Source organism: Hyposmocoma kahamanoa, unplaced genomic scaffold, assembly GCF_003589595.1.
Source record: "Hyposmocoma kahamanoa isolate Upper Pololo Valley unplaced genomic scaffold, ASM358959v1 211, whole genome shotgun sequence".
In the NCBI taxonomy this organism is placed as follows: domain Eukaryota; kingdom Metazoa; phylum Arthropoda; class Insecta; order Lepidoptera; family Cosmopterigidae; genus Hyposmocoma; species Hyposmocoma kahamanoa.
The window spans coordinates 2,318,021-2,335,204 of NW_020653732.1; the positions used below are offsets into that span (position 1 = coordinate 2,318,021).

At 35.2% G+C, this 17,184-nt stretch overlaps 1 protein-coding gene across 1 annotated transcript in view; it reads left to right on the forward strand.

Moving 5' to 3' along the window:
- Positions 1-17,184, forward strand: part of LOC113227554 (ornithine decarboxylase antizyme) — a 33,003-nt gene that overhangs the window by 941 nt on the left and 14,878 nt on the right.

A 17,184-nucleotide genomic window follows, 5' to 3' on the forward strand; every position in this document is an offset into this window, starting at 1 on the left:
CTTGTTATAAAAACGTGAGCGCGAGTTACTAAAAACACTGCAAAGACACTAGGAATATCACAAATATACATTCCTTGCTACAATAATTAGCAATTTCAATGGACAAGAGGAAAAGAGTTGTTTACACTCACAATGTACATAATCCAATCTATTCGAAATTGTCAGTTACATCCGTTAGTGTTGTAAAGATAAGTTGATGACGCCCTTGATAATAAAAAATCCTTGTCTGATGCCAAACATACTTTACAAGATCACAACTACTCCACTAAATGTGATAGGGTTGTTACGACAATTTTGTTATAACAATGTTGTTTGTTACTTCCTTTCTCTTTCTGCTCTGCAATGATACATTTACAAGTTTTGACTATATAATTATACGTAGAATGCATTCAACCTCTGGTAACCTAATGATTTGCCCTATTGCCTCTCAAGCAAAGGCACTGGTTTCTCTGAATATTTGTCTGAATTGGTCCGAGTTGCTCGGAATATGTACGAACTCTAATTTGAAATTTACTATGAGCTTTGTTAAAATGTCGTGATGAAATCTGCATGTCGAAGAAGTTTCACAATCCTCAGAAAACATGTGAAGTTCCCAACCCGCATTGAGCCAGCATGGCAGACTATGACCTAAACCCTCATCCGAGGAGACTGTGCCCAACAGTGAGACATATAAATGGGTTGATGATGATGTTTTCAGTACCAAACACAGTAAAGAGGCTGATGCATTGTTGGAAACTGCCTCCAAATGCTGAACAACGCTCATAGTGCAATTTGAATAAGCATATTTTATGATATCAAGTGACAGGATGACCAATTTGTGTGTTTCATTTGATATTTTGCTGTGCTACTTAGAATTTAACGCACTACTACTATATTCTCTTGTAGTAAGTCTATACTTACTAGTCATTAGTCATGGATACTGAATCAGTAGAACACATAATCCACTTTAAAAAGTAGCTATAACAATATCAGGTCAAAAATATATTTACAAAGATTTTAAGTAATTAATAGATTCAGGCGTTATTCTACTCCGTGAACCCAGTGAAGGTTAAATCGTGCACAATAGCCGCGCTTGTGTTGAATATTTTTTCATGCAGTTAATTTTCTCTCCCTCTGCATAAAATTAATAAAATAAATGACTCAGCACAACCATATTTACAAAGATTTTATTATTATCTTTGTATCAAGTGGTTCCATACCATTGACGTTTTTTTATCTAATAAATAGATGGATTATATTATAAAATGCTTTGTTATTTAATATTTTATAAAAAATAAGAGGTACATTGACATTTTTTTATCTCAATACCTATAATCCATTTGTTTAGGTACGTAACTAAATGTAAATAATCTTGATACATCTTTTTATTGAAACACATGCTTTACAAATCAATAGGTATAAAAATAGGCATGCAATTTCATATGAAGCTAAGTATTTGTATTTTGTATTTGAAGGTAAGGGAAAAAAATTTTATAAATGTATATTTCATTAAATAGACATCTCAAGATTGTTTACATTTATTTAAGTACCTAAACAGATGGACTATAGATAAAATAATAAATTATTACTTTTTGTTATAAATTTTCTTTTGATTATGACCTTTGTTTTGGTACCAATGATTTTATTTTGTTACCATCCATTAGCCATATATAAAATTCAGAACAAAAATTGACGAATTGATAGCAACAAATAATGTTGCCAAATATGTATACATATTGTATACGTAGGAACCAATAATAAATCTCAATCAGACTTCGATAAAAATCCTCCCATATTGTTTACCGGCGTGCTTCATTGGACGCACTTAGAAGCAATTGAAACATTTGGCCTTGATTCTAATGAATATGTAGGTATTTTTCTATTGTTATTATATTCTACACTCACGGTCAATAAAATCTGGCACCTATCCAACTTTTAAACGAGCTAAAAACTTTTTTAGCTAATTATGTACCACTTAAATAATTAATTCTCTACACACCAAAAATAAATAATTTAACAATATATAAACTTTTGTGTGCGGCAGAGAAGCGAGCTCAACATCAACCACTTTTTTTTAATTATTACAGCAAGTGACAGACTGCCACTCAGATCTCGTAATGCTCACATTTCTACTTGGCGGCAGAAATAAAGGTGGCAGTACTTCCCTGGATGACATATGTCACTTCTGCTACGAGATATATGCTTCTAAAACATATGCATATACACAGATTTTTTAGCTTGTCCCGGTTATTGTGGATAAGTAAATATATGTATTATATATAATAAGTCACGACCACATATATATTTTATAAAATTAAAATAGAATTCATGAATATAAAATAAATTCCAATTTGTTATAAATCTAGTAGCCGCGATTTTGTTCTTTTTATTAAGTGATAAAATTTAAAGGTACAGGGACAACAACTACTTTTTTTCTCCCTCATTATTTTTAAATATTTTTAAATAGTCTTGGTTTGTTTTTTATGTAATCAATGTGTGTGGAAACAGATTATAATACAATCATTTATTTCATATTACAATTTTTTTTCTGCCGATCTTAAAATTAGTTGGCTATTTCTGTTGGCTGTCCGATGTTACTGCGTGTGAGTGTAGAGTGAAGTTTTCAGCATCAATGATTGACCTACAATCTGAATTGATTTTTTTTATTTCGCATCACTCGTGCAGCTTTTAATACTTACCATGGAGAGAATTGAGAATTGCATGAAATCATTTCGTCATCCCCTTTCCATCATCAGTGGGTTCGGTCGATCATTATTATTATTCCGATCTCAGGTTATGTCAGATTGGAAAGTAGTTACGATGATATCCCTTTTTACCTTAACTGATACTGGTTCCCAAGTATGCTAATTTTAAATCATTGCAGTTGGGCATTGATAATGTCAATGGCAGAATTTTTAACCGACTTCAAAATAGGAGGTTCTCAATTCGACTGTATATTTTAGTACGTATATTACGCGATTAAAAAAGTAAACTGATTTTGATGATTATTTTTTTCTTGTTGGAAAGAGGGTACATTAGAATGGTTCCATTTAAATTTGAAGGTTAATATTCCACGTGAATACGGTTTCGCGTACTTTCCAGTAACCGAAATCAATAAATCTTGGCAAACAGATGTAATTTTACGGACTTTTGAGTTTGGCTTTTTTTTATAAAATAGTTACAATTATTGGTATTCTTACACGCATCCGCTGCTGGACACAAGGTTTCCCTCGAGCACGCTTACTCTCCCTGTAAAGCTTAAAACACACTGAGAGCGTGTCCGGGTCGGGAGCGAAGACCAGCTCCTTGTGAAAAAGTTTGTCCAGGGAATTACTGCCACCTTACCTATATCTGCCGCCAAACAGTAATGTCAGCATTACTGAGATCTGAGTGGCAATCTGTGCTGAGCTGCGGTTTTGAGGGGTAAGGGTGCTGGTGAAATTACAGGAACATGAGACTTATCAACTTATGTCTCAGAGTGACGCGCAGTGGCAGTGCTCCTCAAATTTTTGCGATTAAAGTTCTGAGTGGCAATGCAACTGTTATGGACAGGCGTGTAGCTTATCATAAGGCGCGTGACTTGTCTGTACTGTCAATTGATATTATAAAAAAAACACAAATTACACCCAAACTCACGAGAGAAATAATGATAAACAACAATAGTACATAAAACTAGAGGCCAAACAAACATTTCTCCCGGCCTGGGAAACGAACCCGGGACCTCTGCGTGGCAGACCAGCATGGTAACCGTTCGGCCACGGAAGAAGTAACAGAGAGTTTGTTAACTGTGTAACTTTCTAGCCTTTGAGAAACATAGGTATGAAAAAAAAAACAATCAGATAACTTCTAGATTATTGTGAAATGTAATCTATCAACTGGAACGGTTTATTTATTTAGCTTGTTAAGATTATTTGCATTAATATTTATGCTTGTTTTGCAGGCAGACATTGTACGATAGTTGATAAGTTTTTTATGGTAGGTATACAATATTATCGTATATGACGTGAAATCACACGTCTTCTAAGCCTGTGATTGCGCTGGCTCTCCCTATCTTCCAATCCGAAGCACAGCAGTCTGCTGCTTTCGTGTTAGATATTTATAATAAACACAAACTAGGATTATCCCTGTGACATTTCATTTGTCGTTTGTCATAGGGACGAAGTAAAGTTGATAGATTTTCAGTGTGTTTGATTTCGATGGAGCCATAGCTTTTAAAAGGAGGAGAATGGGATTTGTTAAACGTTACGTTATTGATGTTGTTTTTGTACTACGTAATTTTTGTTTTCTTGTCCACATAAGTCGGTTATTTCAGTTATTGGGTCTTAAATAATAAATTTCCTTTTTAATCGACTTCAAAATAAATGAGGAGGTTATACGAGGGATGTATAGAATGAGAATTTTGTAGGCATAATAGTGTACTTACCGATTTCTCTGTCAATTGTGAACCGATTCTGTCAACGTAAAGACGGGCCTGTTCGAAACTGTCAAATAGCGTTGTCATACATTCTAAGTTGTAGCGTGGGGTATCAATTTATACAAATTAACTTTAATACATATTTGAAATTGTAGATTGCAACACTTGAATAAAACAAAAAATATAAAGTATTGAATCTCGATAATCGAAATTTGAGATATATCGTACAAAATAAGAAATATAAAATCGATACATCCAATGAACACTACAGCAACTCTTTTTTTTGGTCATTTTTGTAAATAGCCATATTTATTTACTATTATTTATTTATTTATTTACTAACACCGAATTTTGTGAAAAAAAAGAAAATAAAGATACAAAGAAAAACGAATTTCGTGAAAATATAAATAAACAAACAAAAAGAAATAAAAAACAGAACAGGTCCAAAAATTAAGTTGGCATAGTGTTCATTGGAGGTATCGATGTATGAAAAAGATTTAAAAATCATTTTAAACAATTTAAAATTCGTTTACAATTAAATTGGTCACAACAGTAACATATCGTTGAAAAGATATTATCAAATCGAAGGTGTTTTTTTTTATTGGTTTGTTTTAACACTGACTTTTACTTTAAAATATTAAAAATGCATAAGTAGTAGGAGGGGGTGTACAGGGGTGGTAGAGATTCGCTCGGCTAGCTGGTGCCCGCTTACTATCCAGGAATCAAACGACGAAATTTGGTGAAGAAGACTTGGTTTATTGTACAACAGCTCACAATACAAGGGTGTCCATTAAAAGGGATTCGTCCCGTTGGTTGCAAGCGCGGCGCAGAGTCCGTGACAAGTCCCGGTCCGGTGGGTGCAAATATTACGAAAAGACACTTGCTCAGAGGTGTTCTCGTAACCTGCCCCGAAAGATAGGCGGGAGTTCGAGATGCTTCAGCTTAATAGTGGATAACCGTAGAATTGCAATCGTTTGACTCGATCAATTTCATATAAAATAGTGGTGACAGGTCATTACTTTAGGGAAAATCTTAACACCGCGATTTAGAAATTGCGTTTTCTATGCCAATGCCATCTAGTGGTAAACATTGGAACTATTGTTGCAAACTTTAGTAATAAAAGAGGTGATTAGCTTAGGGAAAATTTAACACCGCGATTCAGAAATTGCGTTATCTACGCCAATGCCATCGAGCGGTAAACTTCGGAACTATTTTCACTAATTTTTCCAAAGTTATTGTGTTACACATATTATTTGTTATTTTATAAATTAACAACGCCCGAACAAGAGCATAAACTTGACAAAAATGTAATAATAGCTGCCATCTGTTGGCCTTTTCGAATAATATTACAATCGCATCGCGGGTTTACTTGGTACCACTAGTAGAGCTCCTTGTGAAAGAGTTCGTCCAGGGAAGTACTGCCATCTTAGCTATTTTAGCAGTAGTGTGATCATTACTGCGTTCCGGTTTGGGAGGGTAAGGGTGCTGGTGAAATTACAGGCACGTGGGACTTGTCACCTTGTGGTATGTCTCAGAGTGACGGGTGCAACATTTTTTTGTATGAGATTGGCTATATGTACGAGTATAGTATATACATATATTATATTATCCGTCGTCCATAGTGGCAAAACGACCGTAACTACAGTTGATGACCGCTGGGCCACAAGGTTATCAAAATGTCGCTACTACAAAATGTTACAACACTATAGACGGACGGCGAGACAAACCATTTGTTTTGATAAACGTTTGTTATTCTAACTTGTTCTATGTCTTAATTTATAAATAAATGATAATTGATAATATATCGAAGTCGTCGTGAATCCCAAATCCCTACCCGCAGCTAAGTTCTAAATATAACCTCAAAATTATAAAAACCCGCCACACCCGTCCGCCATTTTAAAAATACATTGTAAACATTCGCGCCAAATCACACGTGATGTTTGTTTTGAACAATTTATCTCTTTGGTATTTGGAACGAATGTTGTAAGAAAAATATTGAAAACAATAATAAATAGTAATGTACTGTGCCAGGCAAACACTGATTACCTGGTCTCGAAACTATTTTATTAATAATAATAACGTGCACACATCATAGTCCCGCACTAGAAAAACCTTGTATCGCAGGTGCCATAGACACACACATAGACAACCACAAATTACACCCAAACTCACGAGAGATATAAATGTAGGCCATGCAAATATTTTTCTCGGTCCGGGAATCGAACCCGGGACCTCTGCGTGGCAGTCCAGCATGGTAAACCGTTTGGCCACGGAGACAGTTTACTAAGGAAATAAAAAATTCCTAATACCGCGACTACAACTTGTGTTTTACGTGACGTGTAAATCGATTTTGATGATTCGTTTTTTGTTGGATAGAGGGTACCTCAGTATAGGTCCCATTGAAATTTGAAGAAAATTGTCCACCTCGAAGGATGGCAAACGAGGGGATGAATCCGGTTTCGTGCACTTTCCGGTAACTGATTTAAAAAAAAACTTGGCAAAAAGATGTAACACCAAACACCACGAACTTTTGAAGTCGGTTTTTTTTCATAAAAAAGTTATTTCCAATTATTTTATAATTATTAATACAGAGATCGATCGGCCGGATTCGAACCGACGTCTTCGAGCATACCGTGCCAGACGCCATACCAAGTAAGCCACAGAACGAACCAGCGGACCTCACGAATTTTTCCATGTTCCTATTGTCGTATCTTTGTATTTTGGTTGTTCAATGACATTTTATCCGTAGCGCCATCTATGAGAAATCTATGAAAGTATTTCGTCACCCCTGCTAGAGATGTCGCTATTCACTGTATTTAAATATTATTGAATTGATTTTCAATAATATCGAATCGAAGGAATTTTTTCTGAGTGTTCGATCTTTGTATTAATAATTATAACAAACTAGTGGAGGAATTACACATACAAAATAATTGACTATCAATACAATAATATTTAAATATTTCAAATTATGTTTAGACCTTGTAAGTACAACTAAAATAATAATGTAACAACGACGCGCCGAACAGGTGGGAGTTGTCCTACTTGCTCTTATTACACCATGATAACGCTTGCTAACGTTGCTAACGAAGGATTTGCCAATTGACGTAAGGTACTCATCTTTTATCGTGTGATGCTTCTTTTAATTTAGGAATATTGACTTTGAATAGTATGTTGCCACCTTGACTGCGTAAAGGTGCTTTTCCACCGGCGAGGCGAAACGAGACGAGAATTGATGTTTGTGTAACAAAATTCCAATTCTCTTCTAGCTCATCTTCGGTGGATTGACGAGGATGGGCGAGGCGAGAATTGAAATATTTGTTGTTGTAATATTGAACTGTTTTGCTGCCTACATAAAGAATTATAACTCTGCAACACAAGATTGTACATACGTACGATTTGAGATTAAAAAAAGATGGCTTCGTGTGATTCTTTTTCCGTTAACATATTTAATAATAATAATTTACGGGACATGTTACTGCAGCCGCGTGTTTGTCGCAAGACAAACAGCCTCTACCATGAGATTACATTGATCGCGTAAAATGGTTGTATACAAAATGTTATTTCTTCTTGTAACCGCTAGTGGCATTGTACAATTTGTTATACAAAATTGTGAAGTCGCTAGCGACAACTGTCACAGTAAACTCGTGGTAGGAACTGAACAGCATTGAATAGTCACAATTCAAAACTGCAGCGCGAGCACACAACTCATTTAGTTTTTATATATACTCTATTGATAATATTGTTTCCTCTTGTTCTGTATTTTATGTGTGTGGAAATAAATTATTTAAAATGGCTTGCGCGAGCTATTAATGGCAATTTTTGGTAGAAAAGAGCTCGTTTTGTGTCGCCTCGCCTCACTAGTGAAAAACCACCTTTATCCGTGGCCGCGTGTTGAGGTCTTCCCTCGTACAGGTAGAAGAGGCACAACACCAAGTGCACCATGTACTGGGTTGAAGCACCGCAGCCACCGATTGTTGCTCAGGATGCCCCAGACGTACGTCGTGCCTCCTCTCGTGCAATTTATTTTTAAATGGAGTTTTACAGTCCAATAGCACCAGCGATCTTGCGCCACCTAGCGGAATAAATAGCCTCCTAATTCGTCTAATAATAGTTTCATCCAATCTCCTCCATTCTGAGTACTACATAAACGTCTCTATAATAATTTCCATTCCTCCACAATGCTTCATCTATCTTCAATTACTTTTAGGCAATGTGCGTCACGATGCTATTTTGGTACAGTTCTATTATGTTGTTATTTCTTTCTGTGATATGGCAAAAGCTCAAAGTGACGTACAACCTTGTTGTCTTTTACATTTTGTAATATCTGTTTATAGAATTTTCTTATTTTGTTTGTGTCTAATCAATTCTAACTTGACTTGCGTGTCTTGCACACCGGTTTTCATGGTGTCGCCATCTTTGAGGACCCGGTTCAATCCTCGACCGGATCAATGTAAAAAAACTGACTTTTCTATATTGTGTCTACCCAGAACACCCAGACCCAAAAGACAAGTGAAATTCCCAAACAGATCCTACCGCGAAACGATCTCTGGACCTCGTCATACAGCGCTTTACGTAGCGCATAATGCTAGACTTTTTTTGCCTTAATTAACGAATCAAGAATTTATTTACAAGTAAACAGTAAACTTTACAAAATCATCTATTAACCCAGCTGTTTATGGACCAACGTGCGATTAATAAATTAAATAAGGAAGTAAACCTATGTACCAAATTGAGGATATCCTTAAAAAGGACAGGGTCAAAGTGACTAGAATAAACGAGAATGTACATATTGCTCACAGAAATCAATATTGTCATTAAACGAATATCTCACTTTTTAAAAAAAGGACTTTCTCAATTTGACTGTATTATGCGATTAAGAACCATATTGTGAAATGACTTTGACGGTTCTTTTTTTTTGTTGGAAAGGGTACCTTAGTATTGATGATCCCATTTTAATGTGTAAAAATATTCCACTTCTAAGGGTAGCAAATTGGGGGATAAAACAGGTTTATTGGATTTCAACCACTATCCATTAACCGTTTTCAGTGAAACTTGGCCAATAGATGTAATTCCACAAACTGTTGAAGTTGGTTTATTTGTTGATTTTATAAAAAAGGTGTAATCAAATTTAAACTTAGTTTCATAAAATTTGACATGCAGCACATTCATCAGACAGCGCTAGCGTGTTGTCTTCAGGGCTGTCTCATGAATGTGCTTGCATATGGAACTGTGTGGAAAGTCTGTTTAAAAAATATCACCAATATACCTTCCCTAGGGTAACTATTATTAAGTTGATGATATTCAATTATTTTTTGTGAATTGGCTCCATTAGTTTGTTGTAATTAAACGATTTCAAAAAAAGGAGCAGCTACTCAATTCGACTGTATGTTTTTTTTAATGCAAAGATCTAACATAAAGAAAAAATCCTGCGATCCGGCTGGAATTCAACCAACAACTTCTTTGTATTAATAAGTTACAGTTATAACACAGTTGGTTTGTTTGAAAAAACAAATATAACGTTATTTAGATCAGAATAATCTCAGTACGGAGTTCTAAAAAAGCCGACCTCAAAAGTCATTCATCCCCTTGTTTGCCACCCTTAGAAGTGGAATATTTTCTTCAAATTTAAATGGGACCACTCCTGAGGTTCCCTCTTTCCAACAAAAAAAGAATCATCAAAATCGGTTCACAAATGCCGGTCGAATTGAGAACCTCCTCCTTTATTTTGAAGTCTGTTAAAAAAGCTTACAATTTCAAGATGTAAAGCATTGGCATTGACTTACAAATAAATGAACGACGGGTCTAATACAAAAACCACGAAAAAAATGTCCCAAGTCAACCTATTTAAACATAGTGACATGTAAAGGAATATGAAAAAGCTAAAACGTTGAATTTAAATTGTAATGTCATCGCAGTACTGTCTAATTTTGCTTGCTTCGCTGTCAGTCGAACAAACGAAGACTAAAGCGTGAATGACTCATGCTCTGTATACGATTTTAACGCCCTATAAGTTCGTTCTATAAGACACTTTTTAGCGCGGACCCGACGACGTCCATATAATTGTAAGTCAATGATGTAAAGTAATTCGTCTATTCCAACCCTTTTATACGTCCTAGTGCTGGCCACGGGTTTTCTCTCTAGCGAGGGTTTATAGGCCATTGTCCGCCACGTTGTTGGCCCAATGCTGGTTGGGAACTTCCCACGTTTTCCGAGTGTTGTGAACCTTCTTCGACGTGCAGGTTCTACCACGATGATTCTCTTCACCGAAAAGCTCATGGTAAACTTCAATCTAAACGCACATAAATTCTGAGAAACTCGGAGGCGCGAACCAGGATTCGAACCCACGGCCTCTGCTTAAACGATTATTCTCACTAGTTCTGTTGTACAGTTCTGTTGACAGAACTACTGGTACTTATTCCCCCTTTGTTCTGTTAATAAATAGACAGTTTTCTTCACAGAACTACTGAGATTTTTTTTCTCCGACTAGTTCTGTTCTACAGTCCTATTGACAGACCTACTGGTACTTTTCTTCTCATTTATTCTGTTGATAAATAGACAGTTTTCTTCACAGAACTACTGAGAATTTTCTCTCCCACTAGTTCTGTTGTACAGTTCTTTTTACAGAACTACTGTATTTTTCTTCCCATTTGTTCTGCTGATAAATAGGCAGTTTTCTTTACAAAACTACTGAGAATTCTTTCTCCCACTAGTTCTGTTGACAGCACTACTGTACTTTTCTTCCCATTTCCTCTGTTGATAAATGGACAGTTTTCTTTACAGAGCTACTGAGAATTGTTTCTCCCACAAGCTCTGTTGTACAGTTCTGTTGTCAAACCTACTGGTACTTTTCTTCCCATTTATTCTGTTGATAAATAGACTGTTTTCTTCATAGAACTACTAAGATTTTTTTTCTCCGACTAGTTCTGTTCTACAGTTCTATTGACAGACCTACTGGTACTTCTCATTTATTATGTTGATAAATAGACAGTTTTCTTCACAGAACTACTGAGAATTTTCTTTCCCAGTAGTTCTGTGTATGAGTTTTCATTCCAGAGATGTACCTATAAATGTTTTTAAAATAATATTTGCAATATAGGAGTGGTGGTAGGTCAAACGATTACTAACACGGGTTCTTTTGAACCTGAATAATAACAATATTATAGCATGAACCACATAGTTACTGTTTAGTTATATAAAGTTACTATAAAGTTACTTAAGGAAATGACTTAGTAACATTTAATCCACAGAAGATAACATTACCAAGAATATTATGATCTTGTTAATAGTTTAATTATATTGTATAATATGGAACGATAAGAGAATAGAGAATATTTTTATCTTAACTGTCATATTACGTGACTTGTAGTAATAGAAAATCTTTTATAATACCTACTCAGTTAAATGTATTTGTTTTTAACCTAATTTTGAAGAATTTAAGATTCACATTTGCATTTATAAGACTGTACTTAATAGAATTTTTTTATGGTACCAAGTACGACGGTACGACAAGTCGTGCGCCTGGTGGAAAGCGACACGCCTGTCCATAGCTGTTGATAGCCACTCTGATATTTAAATCGCAAAGCCTGTCACCTTGAGACATAAGTTGACAAGTCTCATGTGCTTGTAATTTCACCAGCACCCGTACTCTTTAAAATCGGAACGCAGTAACTCTCATATTACTACTTGACTTAACTGCCTCCGCCACCCGGAGGTTTCGGGTTCGATGCCCGAGCCGGGAGAAATGTTTGTATGGCCTACACTTATTTCTTTCGTGAGTCTAAGTCAAACAATCATTTATTCCATAGGTAAAATAAATTTACATTTAAAAACGTCACATTTAAGCTACTGCTCGTTCATTACTCTGACTACCCCGAGAAGAACGAGCAAGAAACTCTATTGCTCTTTCCAATTAAACTTAAATGCTATGGAATACACTTTGAATCATATTTGTGTGGAATCTAGAGCCATGTCGTCTTTTCATATATCTTTATGTAACACGTAGTCTTCAATTTTGTATTATGACTTTTCAATCAAAATATAATGTTTAATGTAGTTTTTAAACTTAGGAAATAATAAACTTAATATAATTATGCTCCGGAATATTATTGTACAAACGTATATAGTTTTCCATAAAAGAGAGTATGGGTGTAATTTGTGTTTGTCTATGTGACAAATACAGATGTACATGGCAGCCAAAGTTTCTGTAGTGCTGGGTTATGAATGTGTGCGTTATGAATGTGTGCGTTATGAACACTCCCGTTCGCTTGATATCATAAAAAAAATTCAAAGCTTTGTTGTAACTATATTGTGTTTGAGACGATTTCTTAACAATTCTCCTTAAATATACGAGAGTAAGCTATATTGTTATTGGCCTCTTTAAAATGTAATTGTAAGATTGTAAACAAGATAGTATTTGTGGGTCATACAGCTTCGGATACCGTTCCACTGTCGTATCATATTTATTTTGAGCGTGGTTTACTTAATATATTTACACAGCATTAACTAAAGGAAATAATGTAGTAAATATTCTGCTCTCTTTGTCATAAGCCAGAACTAACATATTTACGTTTTGGTAACATTCGTGTCCGAAACATCACAGGGATCGTTTTATCTCTAGGTGTACAAGCGATATTCGTATTTTTTCGGATTCTAATGTCTCGGGTTTGGAATACGAATTGGATGCAGTGCGTATACGCTTACCCGGTAATCGACGCAACCTTTAGGACCATCGAGTATATAAACAGAAATAGAGACGAAATAAGGGCCATAGTCCTGGTAACTCATAAGTGATACATCACTTATAAACATCCACTTTCGTTTGCACTGAAATAGTCGAGCGCCAACAACTGACCTGTGTGTACGTCTCCGTATATTCCATAAATATTCTGTATTTATTGTAATAAAGATAATATTTCTAAGAATGGCGTGCTGTTTTATTCGGTGGTGTGGGGAAAAACAGCAAAACGTCTTGATTACAAAACAAACGGAATCAAATTTCATCGGTAATTAAATATGTAATTTTGCAATTTTAGTAATATAGCAAAGCTCAAGTTAACTGGTCGATTTGAAGTGAACCAATTGACGACACCCGTCAATTGTTTCGAATTCGGGCTGACCAATCGGAGCCCAGTTGTCACCGTAATGATATAGCAGAATAGTTTTCAAACAAATTATATGACATTTCGTCTCTGTTTCTGGTTATATACTTGATGTTTAAGACTTACATGTTTGTAAGTACTGAATACTGTAGGTTGTACAAAAAAAAGTATAATTTTTTTGCTGGTGAAATTACAGGCACATGATACTTGTCAACTTATGTCTCAAGGTGACAGGCTTTGCGATTTGAATATCAGAGTGGCAATCAACAGCTATTGACAGGCGTGTCGCTTTCCATAAAAAAAATCTAGTAACTACAGTCTTATACATATATTTCATTTTGAACCAGTACATAATAAAAAATGTTCGTCCTTTGGAACAGGCTCAGGACTCCGAGTCATACTGCCAGATCTTAAAAACCAACATTGTGAAAATATCGAAACCGGAATAGATATATTGTAGTAGCGGCACATCCTGTTCGTTTTATTGTTAATTTATATATAAAGTAATTTTGATATCAAATAGAATAGGAATATCGTTTACATGAAAACGTTCAATTTTTTAACACCAAAATCAGAAAACAAAAAGTAACAAGAATGGACACTCTTCGCCCCTCCCTAGATTTAGATACCGCACCACGCCCCGCACATTGACGGTCACATTGACTGAACGACAACAGGGCTGTCGGTGAGCCGTTTTCGCGCTAAGACGGCTTTGATATTTGAATATAGTTTTCATTTATTCATTACGAAACTTGTACGTTAATACATAACATCATTGTAAGTTAGCATTTACAATGATGTTATGTATTAACAGAATTGTGCTGTGGACGGCTGTTTATCATCATCCAAACGGGATAAAGAGAGGAGTTTAGTTTTCCGAAGATAAAACGGAGGTGAGAAAAACTTATGTCTGAGACTCATTCAATTATTGTTTTCTTCATTTATTTAGTGCAGAATACCATAACTTAGTTATTGGGCGTCATAACTTCGTGAGCTAGTAGACAAAGGTTCTCGAGTTTTCAATTTGTATTGCCGATAAATATTACGCAGTGAATATACCTAATTATTAACTAGGTAACAATAAACTTGGACACGCAATTTCAATACCTTGGTTACTTTATTTAAAAATACCTGTCCAAAATACAACATAAAATTTAAGTGCTTTTAATATATTTTTTAAGTAAATATTCAATATTATTCCAGGTAGTGAATTAAAGAAAAATATAATATTGTATCGACATAAATACTGAACATGTGTAATTATTAGGATTCTATTAATAGAATTATAGATAACAGATTGGCGTTAGAATTTTCGTTGTTGCCGCTCTGACCACGTAACGTAAGTGATGGTAACCCCATAGATATAGAGTAACCCTGCCACTTCACGCACACTATTGTGCGTGTACAGATAGCGCCTTGCTGTATGTAGTAGTAGTAATAGCAGTAGGTAAATAACTTTCGCCCGTTGTATGGAGTGTCCGGGGTGTGCTAAAATGGTGGCAGTACTGAATTTTGACATCATCGTTTCTGTTATGTTGTTTAAAAGTAATAAGTTCTTTTAAATTACTCCACATGATGACGGTTCTGAAATACATTGTTTTGACCTGGTTCAGGCACAGAATTATCTACGCTATTAGAAATTTAAAATGCCTAACTTTAAAAGGTCACACAAAACCGTGTACTCACTATGAAGAACACGGAACTTTCCTAAATTTGATCTATGGGGAATGGAATCCGGGTTTGTCAGATTAACGAAAAAATCTGCGTATTTTGGACAAATACATTGAAAAACAAAGAACAAACGTATGTACCCCTTGCCAACAGCTTTAAAGTTGGTATTAATGCCTTCTATTTTTAAATTTTGGCAAACGTTTTATTTGGATTCAGCCGGTGTTTATATTAGCAGCCAGTGTTCACTAAAGCTCTTCTCGAGTCGGTCGCAATCTCAAAAAGAAACAAAAATTTATATAGTTAAAAAAGAAAATACTATGCTGTATACTCCATACAGCAGAATATTCTATAAAAAAATTCCCGCTAAAAATCGGTTGAAAATTCTGCTGTAGAACGTAGAGTTCACTCTATTTTTAAAATTTTAATTAATTTGTTTTGATTAAATTTTGAATATTAAATTTTTAAAAATCGAAGTGAAACATTCCATGTGTTGTGATATATTTATTGTTAGTTATATTTATTTTTGAATTTTATTTTGTCTTCCTGTATAGTTTCTTTTTCTTGTGAAGAAAATGGTTATGGTGCTGCTCAGGTAAGATATGTAACATCAAGTGGCAGGTCACCATGAAATACGAAGCAACGGTTGAAGATCATGACTTGACATAAGTTTTTGTGGATACTTTACTCCGAAACGTCACATGACAGCTATCACGTAGTATCGTATTTCGTGGTAGACCTCCGGATGTCAACACAAGATTTTAAATTCGACTCTGACGTTTAGGGACCCTTCAAATTTTAACTATAGAAGCCCTGCGGTGGAGCATATAGTATATAACCAGAGATAGAGACGAAATAAGGGCCATCCAACCCTGGCAACTTATCAGGCCTATGGGCCTTATATCGCTTAAATATCAACTCTCGTTTGCACTGAAATCACAAATTAGAAAGCTGAAATAGTATAGTGTCAACAATTGACCTGTGTAGACGTCTCCGTATATTCCAGAAATATTCTGTATTTATTGTAATAAATGTAATATCTTTAACTATGGGGGACTGTTCCATTCGGTGGTGCGGGAAAAACAGCAAAACATCTAATTACAAAGTAAACTGAATCACATTTCATCGGTAATTAAACATTAAATATGTAATTTTTCAATTTTCGTCCATTATAGCGAAGCTCAAGTTAAACTGGTCGATTTGAAGTGAAACAATTAACGACACCTGTCAATTGTTTCCAATTCGGGCTGGCCAATCAGAGCGCAGTTGTCACCGTAATGATTTGGCAGAAGAGTTTTTAAACAAATTAAATTACATGTCGTCTCTGTTTCTGATTATATACTGGATGCAGTGGAACCACAGTGGCGCTGCAGCCGCGTCGCTATCTATAGTACTGGCACGCACTGATTTTCCATTTTGACGTTTGTCCGCTCATCAAGTTTCGTATTAATGCATAAGTACGTTGAAGGAGTCCATTGCTGCACATTGCTGTCAATAGTGACGTGCAGTAAAATTTACAACACATCTCGGCATTTGTTGTTCGAAATTCGAAATTAAAAAAAAAATAATCTAATACGATCGTCACTTGTAGGATCGCTGTCCAACACAACTTCTACCTCAGGCAATCTCGCGTCAAAGCTCAATGCAAAACAAAGCAGTTTGGAATTGACGATAATTATATTAAGTAAACATTTTTATTTTCGTTTTATTAAAACTTTTTAATCAGCTACCCCTTGCAATACTAGTTATAATCTAAAAACTTATACATGCGGCTCGCATTTGATTATATTTTTTTTCGATAATGAATTGAGATTTGATCTCGCTATTGTAATCTGTCAAAACGGCCATCATAGCGTGCCGGTACTGTAATTATCATACAATGTTTAGAAGAGCTGTTGCAGAGCCACTGACTTCAAAACAGGAGGAGGTCCTCAATTCGACTGTGTTTTTTTTGTGTGTATATTACGCAATTACACCGTCTTTTTAAATCACACCGGATTTGTAAACCTGTTTTAACGATTC